Below are 13,917 nucleotides of genomic sequence, written 5' to 3'. Positions count from 1 at the left end.
TTGGAAGACCTTTGGAGACCTGTTTGAAGTACATGACAGTTGAATGTCAGACCCCGACTAAATTGTAAAATGTATCCCAAAATGTTATTTTTGCATTTAAGTCAAATTTACATTTGAATGAGTGACTTGCAGCTGCATGTCTCCTGAAAACTATTGCCATCTAATGATAACGGATGTGTGGATGACATGGCTGGCACAAAATTGCTGCAAGACATTAAAAATATACTGAGCCTCTAAGAACTATTCACTGCCTGATGCTGAGACTTCACAGTTTCATTGTTCCCTTTCTGAACCTCCAAGGTTAGTGTAAAGTGGGAACTATAAATCATATCTTTATTATCTGACATTAATTGCCAGACTTAAATGACTGTGGTGTGTAATGATTAGTAATAACATTGTAAATCCAGCAGTTTCATGATCACTGTTAAATTCACTGTGGAGCCTCATGACAAGAGGGTACTTTTATCGGCATTGGTGTTCTAGTAGCAAAGTATGTTATTCAGCAACTTGATGAGAATCAAATTCTTCATTTCATTTTAAAAATTAAAACAGTAATGGCAAGCACTATTAACATGTTATTCTAACAATGTGATTTCCTGGCAATTTCAGAACCAACAAAAGTGATGGAGAAGGGAGTTACATTGGGAAGAAAAGGGTCTTGTTAATTAGTGATTTACTGTTTAAAGTCATTACACAAGATTTACAAATATCACTCCATATTTTTATTCAATTTTTCTCCTCTCAAACGTGTTTGATACAGGATATCTCATAACAATCACAGATTAGAATGTAGCTAATGAATGTTTTTACTTTTACAGGTAGAGTACCTCAAATTCAGCTGGAAATTTTTATAACCTTCCTTAAATTGGGAAAGATACTTTTAAAAAATACTTATCTTGACATTTCAGTTAGACACTGAGTTGGTACATTGTGGTTCCAGAATAGTTACTTCTTTCACACTGCTCTATTGCCCACTCCAAAAAAATCCTTGATCCCATCCAATCTAGCTTGCTCTGAACTGCTCAGAGCCCAAATCTTCTATCCCAATACCAGAAACTCGTCTTGGTCCCAAGAATTCCAGACTTTAGATAGTGTATCTGTGTTAACTTCTAACAATTCATAAAGAATAAGTCATGATAATTCAATACTTCTGATAGATATTGGGGTTTTTTTGCACCAGAGGACAACTGTTAAGTTTAATTGCGGATGTAGGTTTGCTCACTGAGCTGGATGGTTAGTTTTCAGCAAGCGAACCTGCATCCTGAACCTCAACCTAGCTACAAATTTTCTCAAAACTCGCTATCTTTAATTGTAGTGTGACTGCATTAACACGTTTATGTATCCAGTTCAGGTTTGGTTCCAAATTGTTTTGCTGGCTGTTTGGCTTTTGTAGACTGAATTGAATCTGGTATCTTTAATTTGTAAACTGCCATAGAGACAAATATTGTTCCACTCTTAATTCACAGAGGAAGCCCATTAAGAAAACAGAGGAATAACATGAACATTGCAACAAAGGCAGTAACGAAAACTTAGAACTACCTGATGAAATTGTACTTGAAGGATAACAATTGGTGTGGATATGGCAAGTAATCGCCTCTGAACTATTTTGTCCAGGAAATGAACAGCTGCATTTCTGTAAAGACAAACACCTGGCACCCCTCAGTGTGGCTGTAAGAAAATAGCTGTGTTAAACTGATGACACTACAGTCTCCATTTAGCTTTCTGAAATGTTAATTCCTTTTATGTTTCATAAGTATGTTCAGTAACATTTTGTTCATGTTTGTACATGAACCTATGTATTTCTTTTCTTTGCTGCATTTTGGCTGTTTAAATAACTCCAATTATTGAGTGTTATTTCATAACCTCCTGAGTTCCATAAAATTGTAACAAATTCTCTTGACATGGCTTCTCCATGCAGTGTTCAACTGATTAATATTCTGAAATGAATTAGGTTATTTAAGATTGCAGGTATCAACTTTAGCTGTCACATTTCTGAACCAATTCAAGTACATAATTTCAAGTTCAGTGAGGCATTGAAGGAATGTTGCACTTTCAGTAAAGTCATCTTTCAGAAGAGACAATAAACCAAGGTAGATGTCAAATATTCCATGTCACCATTTGAAGAAAGACAAGGGGTGTGCTCCTTAATGTTCAAGCCAAAGCTTATCCCTCAGCCAACTTCACTATAAAGATTATCTGGTTGCTGTTGCATAGCTGTTTTAGGGGCCTGGTTGCCACCTGACTGCCACATTTCCCTATGTTACAACTGTAATTTTATTGTTTGAAAAGTTCTTTGAGATCGGGAAAGACCATGTAAATGCAGATATGTTACTTTTTTAAGAAAATGCTTCAGAATCTTAGGAAGCTGATAGATCATTCTGGTACCTGTTTGTTTTTTGTGAAATTCAGCTTGATAAAGCAAAAAGTGTTGTTAATAGATTATTGTGGGAGTATGTATCATTGTTGTTTTATTTTGAATTTCTTTTCCTTTTTATCATGATTTAATGTCTAATTAACATCTGTAGTGGTAGCAAAACATTTGTCAAAGAAATGGCTATGGTTATTCAGACTTTTAGCAAATTGTACATAGTAGTCTACAAGTTAAACTAAAGATAAACTTGCCATCGTCTTACCAGACCATTGGACTGCTTTCAGAGAGAGAGAAAGATTACTGATTGTGGTTTAATCTAAGGCTCACCATACTTCAAGCAAGGGAAGAGGTTGAGAAGGAGAAATCTTCTTCATGAGAACCTCAGCTTGTATAGGAATTGAACCCACACTCTTGGTGTCACTTCACATTGCAAGCTCAGCCAACTGAGTTAAACCCAACCTCCCTGCCACAAAGCACAGGCTGCATAAAGATTAGGTAACTGAGAATACTTATGGAGGTGTAATACAAAAATTGTAAGACCAGCAGGGATCAATGCCTAAATTCCTGGAATCATTAAACTGGATATTGACACTAACTATAATACTACTAGATTTCCAGAATGGGTAATGCGACAGAATATATTGCTGAATATTTCTATAAGGGAATTTTTTGCAAGTCATAGCAACATGAAATTTGATGTTTCTAGTTTGTAAACTCCCCCTCAGTTCACAGAAATTGGACAAACTTGCAATGCCCAAATAAGACTTTCAGAAACATCTAAAATTACATGTTGCAAATACAAAATTTCTGCAATTACTGAAAACCGTAGACTTAATAAGCACATAGAATTGTAGAATATGACTTACAAACCACCAGTAAAAGTCTGAGCTCTAGAAGACCAATATAATCTTGATGTGGCTGCAAAACTGTATAGGTTTCACTTGTGATTTGAAATTAATTGAAAGTAATAGATGGGTAATCATAATCCAGTGATGCAACTTACTCACTGGAGGCACTGATTCCCAGTTGAGTCCCAAACTCTTAGTATGTAATTAAAATATCAAAGTAGTATCATAAAGTGCACAGCGCACAAAAGCATTGTAGCATATGAAAAATTATTAGCACTTATAAGCTGAATAATATGTATTAATATTTTCCATATTTTTTGATTTCCTGTGGAACCCGATGAAAATTAATAAGTTATTAAAACTTCATTCAGTACAATGTTTTTAAAATAAATAAAGTTAAAACAGAATATTTTCTTTTCATTGTGTGCACTACACATTGAGAAAAATTGAATTTGCTATAGAAATCAAACTAGTATTCATGATTCCAGGATGGTGATCCTTAATCACAGTGGTTACAATTTGATTTATTAGCTGACATTCAAACAATTTATCACTATTTGGTTTCTGGTTCCGCCCATTCCCCAGAGGAAACCATTTGAAATGTTCCAGTTAATAACTTCTAATTTTAGAAGGAGCAACAGAGGATAAAGGTACTGAGGAGAATTATGTTGCTCTTGTATTTCTGTATTGTGAATCATTTCATTACTTCTCCTTCGCCTATATCGGTAATGTTATACGGGCAACGATTGAACTGAATAATGAACTGTTTTTTGTGGTGATGATTTAGCTGTATGATGTTTCAGATCAGTTCTTCTAAGCCATGGAGGAATAATATTGAATGAGAAGGAAACATGTTCTCTTTTCTAATCTATTTTACATCTTGGCCAATGTAATTCATAAAGTTTGTTTGCTTGATGAGTTACATTATCTATATAAACTTGTACTAAAACATCCTTTAGAGCTATTAGTTTGGGCCTGTGAATTGGTGAAGTGCAATTTAGCTTAGGTAAGCAACTGACTCCATCAGAAGTCTTTGCTGCTGATCAGTGTGTGTTCCATATTCAAGACAATATAGATTCTATTAGGTGGAACAGAAACATATGGGTTAACTATAGAGCTCTCATATCCAAGCTGTGGACAAACCGAAATACATACCAGTTGCAGACTAGGATTGAAATCCTTAAGATTTTTGCATTCAATTTTTGTAGTTATGTGAAGAGTAACAACCAAAATGTTCCAGTACAATAGCAAGACATTGTAACAGCATGTGTATAAAATGCCGTATCTGAGATTTGTTTTTATGCAAGGAAATATTTTATAAACAGGAGAAAGACAAATGAAGCTTAGTAAATTAAAAACATGTATATACATTTAATAAATTTTTTTTGTTTCTGTACTGACTTTTTTTGTCTTTTATCCATGTTATGTCTCTTTTTTTAAAAAAAAACGTTATGCAAAGCACTTCAGATGAAATACAAAGTTTTAGCTTGATGTGGGAACTCTGATAAACAATGTGAATCTTGATGCACTTATACCAATGAAAAGTATCTTTTATATTTCACTAACACAGTCATCCTGATTTCTTAAAAATTGAAAGTCACTTGTAATTCTAATAGCTAATATAGTTTTACTAATTAAAAGGCCACATAGGCGGTAATTAATAATTCATTCCCACATTTTAAGAAATATGATTACAATTACACATTTGGAGAATGATAAATACATTTTCAACAGCATTGATTCTAAGGTGCCACTCTCCAAGTCAGAAAGTATTCATATCCTGTTCTGATCCCAACTGATGGTAAGACAAAACAGATCAGAATGAAGCCTGGCCCAACAGCCATAAAATTTGGTGTTTTTTTGCAACTTGGTTACCATGTCGGACAGTCACTGAATACTTTCACATGAGGCTGCCAGTATTCTTTTAACCAAACAATATAAGACTTTTATACAAAATAGATAATTAAGCTATATCCTAGCTTGGAGATATGTTGTCATTCCTTCACTGTAAATGGGTTAAAATCCTGGAAATCACTTCCTATTCATATTGTGGGTCTACCAAATGGACTGCAGCAGTTCAAAAAGGTTTCTCATTACAATCTTCTAAAGGACAATTAGGGATAGGTAATTAATGCTGGGCCACCTAGCAATACTCTTTACAGCTATGCAATTGGAGTAGGGTATCACTCCTGTTTAACTCTTTAGTTTCTTTCTTAGTTGACAAGATTGCAACCATTGCCTTTTGAACATTCTGCATCATTCATCATGCCAAGATCAGGAGCAGGCCTTTCAGAATTTACATCACGTTCCACTATTTGTAAATTATAATAGATCGGATGGTAAATTATAATAGATCTGTTTTGTAAGTAAGTGGAGTTGAAATTCCCATCAGCCATGATTGAATGGCAGAGTGGACTTGATGGGCCAAATGGCCTTACTTCCGCTCCTATGTCATATGGTCTTATAGTAACTTTAAATTCATTTTCCCATCAACCTTTCACACATGGTTTGCAAAAAAATCTGTCCATCTTTTTGTTAATGATATTAACAAATTCTATGAAACTTCTTTTTCAGAAAGAGAGTTCAAAGACCCTTTACTCTCAGAGAAAAAAGGTTCACTTCAAATCTGTTTTATATGAGCCACCACATTTGTTTAATTCATGACTCAGAGTTCCAGATTTTCCCATAACATCCTGCAAGGGTCTAATCTGCTAAGACTCCTCAGGGTCTTACATATTTCAATCAAGTTACTTTTTCCTTTTCTAAAGTCCACCAAGTACAAAGTTTGACAGACTGATACTTCAATGTTAAAGAACTAAAACATTCTATGCTGAGAAGAAAAGTAGAATTATCAATATCCTGTCCAACACTTATTGGTACATCAAGAGCAGTAAAACAGATTATCTGGTAATTTCATCATTAATCTGGTTCTACTTTTGCCTAGTCAGTCACAGATAGTCACAGCCAGATAGTATTCTGCAATGGCTCATTTTCCTACTCTCCATGTTCATTCTAGATTCCTCCAAGGATCTTGACTCTTATAAGATTATTTTCATATCATATTCAGAATAAAAAAGTTAGACTTTGGGTTATTTTAGAGCTTCAAATAATTTATTTGAATATACACAATTGTTTCAGAAAGCAATAATTTTGCGTATAACTTAGTTTCTAATCAATTATTTGTTGTGCACTCACTAAGACACAAACTGCTGGGAAAACTGAGCAGAAGGTCTGGCAGCATCTGTGGAAAGAAAATAAGAGTTATTGTTTCTGGTCCAGTGACCTTTCAGAACTGATAGTTGATCAAATTCTGTATTGGGAGAACGTAGCAGCTTATTTTTGCCAATTTCTTACTCAGTTTCTCGAGAAAACCTTTGTAGAGCAAGTTACTAGGTTCCCAAATAAAACTTTGATAATGAATATGAAACATCAACTTAGTTTGGAGGCCATGTTTTCTTATCTCCACAGTTGTTCATGTTGTTTCTTATCAGTTACTTCAGATTCTTCTACATTATCCCTTTCGGCTGGTTATACAAAGGGCCATCATTCTACACCTCTTACAGAAATATACATCTTCTTTCCAGTCAATCAAGCTATTATGTTAAACAAGAATTTGGCATTTGTTTCAAATACATTATTGTAGTCTAATTCAACAGCACGGTGGTACAGTGGTTAGCACTGCTGCCTCACAGCGCCAGAGACCTGGGTTCAATTCCTGCCTCAGGCAACTGACTGTGTGGAGTTTGCACATTCTCCCTGTGTCTGTTTGGGTTTCCTCTGGGTGCTCCGGTTTCCTCCCACAGTCCAAAAATGTGCAGGTTAGGTGAATTGACCATGCTAAATTGCCCGTAGTATTAAGTGAAGGGGAATGGGTCTGGGTGGGTTGCGCTTCGGTGGGTTGGTGTGGACTTGTTGGGCCAAAAGGCCTGTTTCCACATTGTAAGTAATCTAATCTAAAAAAAATTAATATTCCAAATTATTTCCAAGATGCTTCCCATTACTGTACCAGATTCTCAGCAGTATCATTCAAAGATAAGGAACATTCAAGATAAGAATTAGGCGATAGTTAAATATGCTGCAATTGATTTTAGATCAGGATTTCTACTTGATTTCTGTGGGCTAGCATTGCAGGCAATTGGGAACGCTCTTAGATCTGACAGGTAATTATTTAAGCCAGTTAAAACGACAATTAGGAATTATACTCAATTCTGTACCTTGCAGGAGGCATCTGTTTTCTGATCGGTCAGCAACTTGCCAGGGTCATTGAATCGTGGTGGGCGGCACGGTGGCACAGTGGTTAGCACTGCTGCCTCACAGCGCCAGAGACCCGGGTTCAATTCCCGCCTCAGGCAACTAACTGTATGGAGTTTGCACGTTCTCCCCGGGTCTGCGTGGGTTTCCTCCGGATGCTCCGGTTTCCTCCCACAATCTAAGTGCACAGCCGGAAGTCTTCAATGAAACTGACAAACTGGGAAGGCTTTGACCAGTGAGACTGAAGAGTCATGATCAAGTGAGAGGCTGTGTTCAAAGCACTTCCTTCAGAGAGAGTGCATTTAATGTTTTAAAGGCAGTTGCCAAAATTTTAGAAGACATTTTAAGGTCCATCAGCTCATTTATCGTCAGCTGCTCTTCTCAAACCATGATGAAGTAGTTCATGCAGTTCTACCTTTTACTTTTGCTGAGAGATAACTGAAGAACCAAAAACACCTTTAGTAGCAGAAGGGACAACACAACCCTCAACATGAACTGTCCTCTCCTCCTCCACGTTTGTCCATAAAGCAGAAGAAATAGACACAGTACTTCCTGGAATGAGGAGAGACTCTGAAGCAGAGTCTGTAAGCCAAAGATCATTCTTTCAGAACAGATCTAAGCACCATTACATCACGAGGCTCAGTCTCTTTTGACAGATCACAGCTGTGTTTGGTAGACCGTGGAAAGAGATCTTTTCCTCAATGGAGCAGGTGGAAAATTCTTCCTTTTATAGAAAAGATGCATCATCCTGTCTGCCCTTTGTGATTAGTTGGGGAGCCTGGGGACAAAGTTGTAGGAATGGGCCTCAGCAAATCCTTTGCCATTTGGGTGCCCAAACAACAAATAGCCCCACTGTTCTCAGATGGAATAAATGCAGATGTCTGTCCATGGTTTTAGGTTCACATTGACAACTTTCAGCACCATCTCATTATCATCTCTTTTTATGCTGCTGTTTCAGGTTGCTTGACGAACAGGTAGTATTAGATGGGCGGCACAGTGACACAGTGGTTAGCACTACTGCCTCACAGAGCCAGAGAACTGGGTTCAATTCCCGCCTGAGGCAACTGCCTGTGTGGAGTTTGCACATTCTCCCAGTGTCTGTGTGGGTTTCCTCCGGGTGCTCTGGTTTCCTCCCACAGTCCAAAAATGTGCAGGTTAGGTGAATTGGCCATGCTAAATTGCCCGTAGTATTAAGTAAAGGGGTAATTGTAGGGGAATGGGTCTGGATGGGTTGCGCTTCGGTGGGTTGGTGTGGACTTGTTGGGCCGAAAGGCCTGTTTCCACATTGTAAGTAATCTAATCAGCCTCAAATTCCTTTAATTATAAACTGGAAAGAGAGAAGCCACACATTCCACACATTGGTGCCTTATATCACTCACAGTTGAGTTATATATTGACCATCTTAAATATCACTTTCAGCTAGATTTGCTCCTAAAACACCAACCACATCTTTGCATCTCATGAAATAAGATGCAGAGGTGATAATGTCACTAGATATGCTAATATTTATTATCCATCCTAGTTCCAAAACAGTAGGCTGAACAGTAAGTTTGCAATGCAGCATGATATAAAAAGTGAGGTTCAAATTCTACACTGGCCGAGGTCACCATGAAAACCCCATCTTGCTCAGTGTCTGAGGCATTGTGACCCTCAGGTTAAACTCACTAACAGTTATCTCTCTGTAGTGATTTCACTCAAATCTACCACCTCAAATCTGAAATCTTAAAGCAGAGCAAGTCAAGATTGCCAGTGAAGGTGACAGTTGGTGAAATGTAACGCATCAGACTGCTTCCAGGAGATATTTGTACCGTTTTACCATTTGCATTCAATTTTGAATATCTTTTCATTGAGGCTCTGAATGCAAAGAGACCTGACTGCATTTCATTCTCTCTTGCCAAAGGAAAACAAGTAGAGCAAGCATGTGACTTAACTAGAATTGCTTCGCTTTCCGCAACGCCAGTTAACATTAACTACATATGCATTGCTTTACAGGCACAACATTCCAACATTGTCCTTTTATTGGAACTAAAAAAAAATTCTGTTGCATAACTAGCTGGTGGGTGACCATAGGCAGCATCGTACAAGGCAATATCCAGTAACGAGGCTTCTGTCTGCTGTTTGAGCTGCAGTTGAATCACCCACAGAAAACCAAAGGGTGACTACTACCATCCACTGACAACATGGATGATGATTCTAGTGCACAATGTGTTCACTTATGGGCAACCTGCATTCGATGGAGCAGATTTTGGGAACACTACAATAATACTCCCACTGCTTGAACTGATCTGAAGATACCCTGCCGTAGTGGGCAAAGCAAAATCATAATACACTGTGTTTTGCTGCATGCTTCATAACCTTGACACCAAGGAAGAACACCAGTTGCGTGAAGAGGAACTTCAGAACAAGATTTTGAAGAAGAGTAGGAAGTGCAAGGGAGGAACTAGAGTGATCGCAAGTCTGTATTCACTACTCGCCCCAACTATCTTACCTCTGATACTCACTTTTATAAACAATTTAAAAATCAATTTTGATACATTTATACGTTTTATTATTCACTTGTATGGAATGTGGCCGTCACTGGCTGGCAAGCATTTATTGCCCTTAAGAAAGTGATAGTCAGCTGCCTTTTTCAACTACGCAAACCACATGCTGTATGTTGACCCGCAATGCCCTAAGGGAGGGGGTGCAGGATTTTGACCCAGCAACCGCAAACGACCAGCAATGTATTTCCAAGTCAGGATGAGTTTCACCAGCAGTTTCTGTTTTTGAAGCTAACTAGTTGCCTTTGACCCTAATTCTCTTTCATCTGAGCAGTAATTGCTTACAGCGCAGTATCTTCAACTACTTTGAGACTTTGGGAAATACACGGTCTATGCACAATAAACATAGACACCCAGAGAACTAGGTTTACTGCCAGGCCAGACTGCAGAAGAAATCACATGATACCCTTCATTTACCTTAAATTGAAAGCTAATGTCCCATGCTATAACAATCTTCTTAGCGAGTTTTGAGAAGATTTATAGCTCAGGTTTGAGGTTCTGGATATAGGTTTGCTCGCTGAGCTGGAAGATTTGTTTTCAGACATTTTGTCAACATACTAGGCAACATCACCAGTGAACCTCTGGATGAAGCACTGTTGGCTTACCCCGCTTTCTATTTATGTGTTTAACCACGATGAGCCACAAAAAAAATGACCCTTTCTCACTTACATACAGATGAGGAAGGACACCACTTCGACTGGGACAACACATCCATCCTAGGACAAGCCAAACAGAGACACACACGAGAATTCCTAGAAGCATGGCATTCCAACCAGAACTCTATCAACAAACACACCGCCTGAAAAAAAGAACAGGAAATGACCACCACAGAGAATGACATCACCACAGCAAATGACATCACCAAACCAAAGAAACCTAAACACATAAATAGAAAGCAGGCCATGCCAGCAGTGCTTTATCCGGAGGCTCGCTGATGATGTTACCTAGTTTGGTGATGAAAAATCTGAAAACGAACCTTCCAGCTCAGCGAACAAACCTATATCCAGAACAATCTTCCTCCTGAGTAGCCTTCTGCTTGTTTCACTTTCTCTGGTTTCTTCCTGAGCCTGACTCTATATTCCATAGCTCCTCTCACTTTACCTCAGCTCCGCTCCTAAGCCTGGCTCGATATCCTATACCTTCCTCTCCCTTACTCTCAGGCCCATTGGCTCTACAGGGGGCTGCCTGAGGGACAGTCCCAGAACATGTGATTTCTGTCCCTGGTGGTAGCAGGTTGGGGTTGTGATAATGAATGTGAACAGTTGGTACTGATAACAAATCGATAGAAAGAGGGTTTAACCATGTAAACAGATCTTAGGGAGCTAGGAAGAAAATTAAAATTGCACCCCAAAATTCTCAATTATCTGGATTATTGCTGGTGCCACATGCTAAGTATTACCTTGACTCACTGGGTTACTTATATGGACACTACAACCTTCACTCCAGCCAAATCATTTCGCAGGTGTAAGTCTACTCCATCCACAGGTAATTTCTTAACCACTCCTACTACTATTGGTCTGAATAACAAGTCATACTCTACTCATATAATGGAACCAGAATATACTCTTCACTTATCACATTTACTAACACTTCGGCTGTCATTGAAATGTTTGCAGGAAAACTAGATTCTTCTCCTGCAAAACAGTCCCTGTGTCACTTAATGCAGTTATGGGTTTAGCTGCATCATTTGAAGCAAACAACAATCTGCCCTTTTGACAAAAAAAACTTCTTGTGTCTCTTATCCACTCTGTTCTCCTCATCTGTACTCTCAGCAGTTTTTACCTCTAGTTCCCTGGTTGTAGTTGAAGCTATACAATTTGCTGTGGTATTTTCCTTTCAAGTTCCCTTTTTAGACTCATTCATGGAACTGCATGGCCAGGCGAGGCAAGGGCATGCAGATCGGCATTAATTGAGTTGCGCTGAGAGAAAGTAAGGAGCCCTATAATGCATCCCAGTTGAATCCGCGGCATTTGTTTGAATGCTATTTGCCTTTACACCCTCTGTTTGCTAACTGCGGGCCTGTGCTTCATAAGCATCTCACGAATGGATTGGAGAGGTGCCATGGGGATCCTGAGGAGTTGGAAATTATTGAATGCCAATGTCAGTGGACAAGGGGTACGGGTGGCATGGATTGTTGCATGGTGAGCACATGGAGGTGCTTCTCAGCCAGCAGAAAGCTGACGTCACGAGGTACATACCTGACTTCAAGTTTGAATTCAAGTTTTCTCTTGATAGATGGTAAAATAGGAAGCTGAATATTTATGGGTGAGATGTGCAGATAATAAGGTCACTTATAGGCAATAACCCTCTTTAATAGGCATCTTACTGTTCTGTGTCAAGAACATTGCCTCAACACCAGTAACTTTCTTAAAAATTGCCGGGAATTATTCCCGATATCGAGGCAGACCTTGTTAGACTCCTCAGACTATTCTGCCAGATTTATTGCCATTGTCCATGTCATTCAGGCTTGTATAGGTTCCACCTGCAGATGATTTCTTAAATGGTGAGAGTTGGAAAGCTTTCTTGCATGTCCAAAGTAACATGCATGCCCTTGTTCACAAGTCACTGAAAGTTAACAAGCAGAAGGCAAATAGTATTTTGGCATTGAGTGCACCAGGATTTTGAGTACAGCAGTTGAGAGGTCTTAAAGCATCTGTAGAGAGCCCTTGTGGAACTGCACCTGGAGCATTAGTGTACAGCTTTAACCTCCTTACCAAAGGGTATACTTGCCATCCCAGGAGTGCAATGAAGCTTCACCAGACTGATCTCTGGGTGACAGCATTATTCAATGAGGAGACTGGACTTACATCATCTGGAGTTTAGAAGAATAAATGGGCAATCTCATTGACGTGTCAGAGGAGGTCGAACTTGACGACACGGCTAAAATGCAATCAGGGAACCTGGATGTAGCAAATAGAACATAGAACAATACAGCGCAGAACAGACCCTTTGGCTGTCGATGTTGCGCCGACCTGTGAACTATTCTTAGCTCGTCCCCTACACTATCCCATCATCATCCATGTGCTTATCCAAGGATTGTTTAAATCTAGCTAACATGGCTGAGTTAACTACATTGGCAGGTAGGTCATTCAAAGCCCTTACCACTCTGAGTAAAGAACCTGCCTCTGACATCTGTCTTAAATCTATCAATTTGTAGTTATGACCCCTCGTACAAGATAATGTCATCATCCTAGGAAAACGACTATCACTGTCTACCCTATCTAATCCTCTTGTATGTCTCTTAGCCTTCTTCTTTCCAAAGAGAACAGACCCAAGCCTCTCAGCCTTACCTCAGAAGACCTTCCTTCTAGACCAGGCAACATCCTGGTATATCTCCTCTGCACCTTTTCTAATGCTTCCACATCCTTCCCAAAATATGGTGACCAGAACTCTACACAATATTCCAAGTGTGGCCGCACTAGCATTTTGTATAGTTGCAGCATGATATTGTGGCTCTGGAACACAATCCCTCTACCAATGAAACCTAACACACCGTATGCCTTTGTAACAGCACTATCAACCTGGGTGACAACGTTCAGGGATCTATGTACATGGTCTCCAAGATCCCTCTGCACATCCACACTGCCAAGAATCTTTCCATTGACCCAGTATTCTGCCTTCCTGTTATTCTTCCCAAAGTGCATCACCTCACATGTAGCTGTATTGAACTCCATTTGCCACCTCTCAGCCCAATTCTGCAGTTTATCGAAGTCCCCTGCAACTTGTAACATCCTTCCAAATTGTCCACTACTCCACCGACTTTAGTGTTATCTGCAAATTTACTAATCCATCCACCTATGCCTGCATTAAGTCATTTATAAAAATTACATACAGCAGTGGTTCCAAAGCAGATCCTTGTGGCACACCACTAGTAACTGGACTCCAGACGGAATATTTTCCATCAACC

At 38.9% G+C, this 13,917-nt stretch overlaps 1 protein-coding gene across 2 annotated transcripts in view; it reads left to right on the top strand.

Annotated features, from left to right (window-relative positions):
* Positions 1–13,917, top strand: part of tm2d1 (TM2 domain containing 1) — a 115,460-nt gene that overhangs the window by 80,716 nt on the left and 20,827 nt on the right. The window contains exon 8 of one of the 2 annotated variants that reach the window (XM_072574245.1): positions 1,467–4,615. The exons of the other annotated variant lie outside the window; for it this stretch is intronic. The gene's annotated coding sequence lies outside the window, so the exon portion shown is untranslated. Of the gene's footprint in view, positions 1–1,466; positions 4,616–13,917 lie in introns of those variants that run through there. 2 annotated transcript variants of the gene reach the window in all.

The sequence above is a fragment of the Chiloscyllium punctatum genome, chromosome 7, assembly GCF_047496795.1.
Source record: "Chiloscyllium punctatum isolate Juve2018m chromosome 7, sChiPun1.3, whole genome shotgun sequence".
Classification (NCBI taxonomy): domain Eukaryota; kingdom Metazoa; phylum Chordata; class Chondrichthyes; order Orectolobiformes; family Hemiscylliidae; genus Chiloscyllium; species Chiloscyllium punctatum.
The sequence above is the reverse complement of the archived record's forward strand: the minus strand, read 5'-3'. Positions and strand labels throughout refer to the sequence as shown.